At 39.6% G+C, this 4,615-nt stretch overlaps 1 pseudogene; it reads left to right on the top strand.

Annotated features, from left to right (window-relative positions):
• Positions 1 to 423: 423 nt before the first annotated feature.
• LOC126199841 (5S ribosomal RNA) lies at positions 424 to 542 on the top strand (annotated as a pseudogene).
• The last annotated feature ends 4,073 nt before the right edge of the window (positions 543 to 4,615 follow it).

Genomic DNA, 4,615 nt, shown 5'->3' with positions numbered 1-4,615 from the left:
CATTTGTAACACATGACACTACTCTTACAGTAAACTAAAAGGCACTACAACACAGTTTAATGTTAGTAAAATAATAATCAGTGAAACTTATCTTTAGATGGGTTGTGCAGCTAACATCCAGACATCAAGCAGACACGATCGAAGTTCATTGAGCGTAGGTAGTACCAGACAGAAAGTGAATGAAAACTATAAAAACACGATAGTTTCTAACAAAACTTTTAAACCGACATTATCAGAAAATTATTTAAAGCCCTATAATGGATCCAAGACAACACATAACGATTACACGGCGAGCAGAATTTAACGCTAATTTAAAAACTCACGATCGATTTTCACTTAACGTAGATTTTAAATCAGGGAAGACACGAAATGAATGAAGACTATATAAAGTACGATATGTAGAGCAACGCTGTATAATAAGGCGCCAACGGCCGTGCCGCAGTGTTAACATCGGTTCCCGTCAGATCACCGAAGTTAAGCGTTGTCGGGTTTGGTTAGTACTTGGATTGGTGACCGTCCGAGCCTGCCGAGCGCTGTTGGCAAGAAGGGTGCACTCAGCCCTTGTCAGGCCAACAGAGGAGCTACTTGATTCAGAAGTATCGGCTCCGGCCACGAAAACTGACAACGGTCGGGAGATCTGTGAGCTGACCACATGCCCCACCATATCCGCATCCAGTGACGCCTATCGGCTGAGGATGACGCGGGGTCGCTCGGTACCGTTCAAGCCTTCAGAGGCCTATTCGGACAGAGAGAGACAGCTATATAACAAGACACAATCCGCAAATTAGGGTGAGTATTCAAAACAACTCATAACATGACGCTACTGCTGTTGTTTACTTCCGAGTGCTGACAGTGCGTCCGCCTACAACTGCTGCCAAGTGCCCACAGAATTCAAAAACATACTCCGAGGAACGTAACAGGTCTATTTAGCCCATACTAAATCATAAGAGAAACGCTCGAGGAACAATTCTTGGAAGAAAAACGAAGTAATTGTTCCGAAACGCTGTATTCGAAGAGGACTGTGGCGAAACATTGTCAATGAAGTTTGGAGTTTTAGTGTAGAAGAGACCTTGATAAACCCCAATAAATTTAATGTGCTTCATTTGAAGCCGACGGTACGAAGGACAAAAGATATTTTTCTTGTTCCATGTCCTTCCATGAAGAAATGGTGAAAATGAAATCCAGAGAGAACGACAAATGTGCTCTCGCTCGACTGGTAATGAGTACTCTCAGGCATACATCCCATTTTGAGAAAAAGTCAAGTAACATCTCAATTTTCTGGCAAATTTTCTGACTAAGGATTCCTCGTAGCGAATGAAAAGAGACTAAGACAGTTCAATGCAGCAGATGTCTGCGAGATGCTTATCGGTAGATGATACTTTACGATTGAATCAACAGACATTTGGTTACAAAACAAAAGATCAATTTAAACAGCAAAGAAAAGTGTCAGGTACCATATTCCTCTCTTCATATGTCCTAGATTTTCGTGATGGTTCTGAAGTCCTTGGTTCTTTGGGAAATTTTAGAGTTAATTGTAGAGAACTATTCTGAGAATAGCGGCCTAGAATCTGTGAAGAAATTGTCAAAATTTTGGAACTGAGTTTTAAGATTCCTGCAAGCTAATATGTAGGAAATAGCCGCCAGTATAATCGCGTGGGTTAAAGCTCCGCTTCTGGGATTGGCAACTACATCGGCTCTGGAGCGAATCCACCTGGAGGATTAACGATGAGGGTCGATGTACTGGCAAGGCTGGGACTGATTTTTAGGCAGTTTCCCTCATCCCATTACGTGAATATTGGGATGATACCCTAGTGCCGCCTCAGTTCCATTATTCGCAAGCATTTAGAACACATATGCTCACTTTCACACGAATAACACTTTGCACGGACGGTTGGGATACACACTTTGCCGATGCAGGGGAAAGCGCAAGAAAAAGAGTTTACGTACGAAAAGAACAGGAATCCAAACACTTTTCACTGAGAATTTATTTTACACAAGATTTATCTGATATGACCAACTGAGTGCAATAGTGATGGTAGAATATGACACGGTGAAGCGTTAGAAAGTTTTTTCACATTGGTCCTATAACTCACTCTCGACCACCACTAACCGCTACAGTTTTATCCTTTCTACTTAAATGCTATACTGAGGACAGCATTATGGAAATGCATCAAGTACAGGAGGTTATTACAAAGGTCTTAAAGTTGCCAGTATAACTGATATAGCACATTCGTTATATTTCGTAGTAGTACCAGTATATGCTGTAGGAAGCTGCATTCGAGCCATTTCGTTTTTTAGGATGGTACATGTAACCTACAGTGTTATTTGTCAGTACCTACAAAGTTTCAGAAGATGCCTGAGTGAAAACTTCGAGACATATAAAAAAGTAATACGTATCAGTTGGTAGATAATCTCCCTAAATTTTGATTTGTAGTACGTGCCACGGCGTAGTTTGTGGCGTCGCAACTAGTGCGCGATCGCCCATTTGTCTATCAAAAGCTTTACTTCAGAATGTATGTGGGCTGAAATGTATGCCGGTGGAGTATTATACGGTCAGTAACGGACGAGGTGTGTCCTGCAGACTGACGTCACGACCATCTGTTGCAGCTGCGCATATGAAAGCAGTGGAGTAGCGCTGGCAGGTCACTTACATTATACGAAACTAAAAATATTAATAACTAATAAAGGAATAACCTGAGGAACGTCATATTTGATGTACAACCTCTGTTGCGAAAACAAACAATATGTCAAAGTCTGAGGTCAAAAATAGTATTTTGGAAGTTAGTAAAATTCCAAAAAAAAAAAAAAAAAATAACGTAATTTCCCGACAGTCAAGAATTTAAATATATACAGTGATGTAATAGTTCACCTTCAGTGACTATGTACGATGATCTGATAACACTTTCAGTGTTCATGTACAAATTTGGAAAGTTTTTAGTTTCAGAAAACCTCTGTGACTTTTCTATAATAATAATTTCAAGAATTCTAAGTAAATATGTGTATATAAATACAAAGCAGTCAGAAACAGTCCGATCATTTGTTCCTTTGTTGATTTCGCAAAGGCTTATGATTCAATCGATAGGCAATCTCTCTTTATTATCCTTGAGGAGCTAGGACTCGATCCGAAAACCCTAAACCTTATCAAAGAAACGCTCACAAACACAACTTCTAAGATAAAATTCCTGGGTGAAATATCAGAGCCCTTCCTGATCAAAACCGGCGTCAGACAAGGTGACGGCTTGTCTCCACTCCTCTTCAACCTTGTCTTAGACAAAGTCATCCGAGAATGGGAAAAAGAACTGAAGAATCAAAATTACTGGAAGCCTATACAACTAGGAAGATCTAAAGATGGTATTAAAATTTCATGCTTGGCATTTGCAGATGACGTGGCCATTCTAGCAGAAAACGAGACCACAGCAATTAAACAGATAGACATTCTCAAAGAATGCGCCGAAAAAGTTGGGCTACAAATTTCCTTCCAAAAAACCAAATTCATTTGCTCAAAATTTGAAACTCAAAAACTGACTACAAAATATGGACAAATTGAGAGAGTTCCATTCTTTAAATACTTAGGCGAGGTCCTAGAACCCACAGGGGGAGAGAAAACTGCACAAAAAGTTCGACTGCAAAAACTGAAAAGAGCATACTGGAAAACCCACAACATCTACAATAAAAAGTGTCTCTCCATTCACTCAAAAATACGACACTACAATACAGTAATCAAGCCCGAAGCACTATATGCCAGCGAAACACTCACACTCCATAGAAAAGGCGACCTGGAAGGCATCCTGAAAGAGGAACGCAAAATTATCAGAAAGATTCTTGGCCCAAAAAGAACTGAAGATGGATATAGGTTACAGTCTCGGAAAACTACAGAAAAATTATCTAACCTCGCCGCAGACATCCGGAAAAGAAGACTAAAATTTTACGGTCATATCCACAGACTCCCAACACCCAGACTCTCCCACAAAATTTTAATATACATTGAAAAATTGAAAACCATACCCTGGATACAAGAAACCAAAACAGATCTAGCAAATGCACAAATAAATTCTTCAGAAGTTATAAACAGAAATGTATACAGGCAAAAAATCAATAGTTGGAAAGTACAACCCGAGAATGAAGTTTGCAAGAGACAGGGGACAAAATGGACAGAGGAAAGAAAGAGAATTCATGGGGAAAGAATGAGAGAAGTTTGGAGAATTAAAAAATTGAATCGGAAAAGCTTTGCGTGATCCGTATGGGTCCAATCGCACATAATAATAATAATATGTGTATTGTGTGTTAGGGTGCGTGTGAATGAGAATGCGTGCGTGAGAGTATATGGGACGCTTGGCATTATTAAAAATCATTCATGTAATTCTCTACAGGAACTGGCAAGTGTTCCAACTCTGTAACGTGGTGTAACGTGGGAACGAATCCACTAGTGGTTCCCCTACTAGTGAATGTCGGATGTCCAAGTATATATGCTTATTTATAAGACAGCCAGAACATTTGCGACTACATAATAAATTTCCAGATATAGAGTAAAGCTTATAGTTCATTTTGTTTTGTTTATTTAATTAGAGAGTTTTGTGTTACTTAATTTGATGACGCCAATGAGCCTAGAGAAGTA

The sequence above is a fragment of the Schistocerca nitens genome, chromosome 8 (assembly GCF_023898315.1).
Source record: "Schistocerca nitens isolate TAMUIC-IGC-003100 chromosome 8, iqSchNite1.1, whole genome shotgun sequence".
Lineage (NCBI taxonomy): Eukaryota > Metazoa > Arthropoda > Insecta > Orthoptera > Acrididae > Schistocerca > Schistocerca nitens.
Note: the sequence above shows the minus strand (reverse complement) of the source record. Positions and strands in the feature narration are given on the sequence as shown.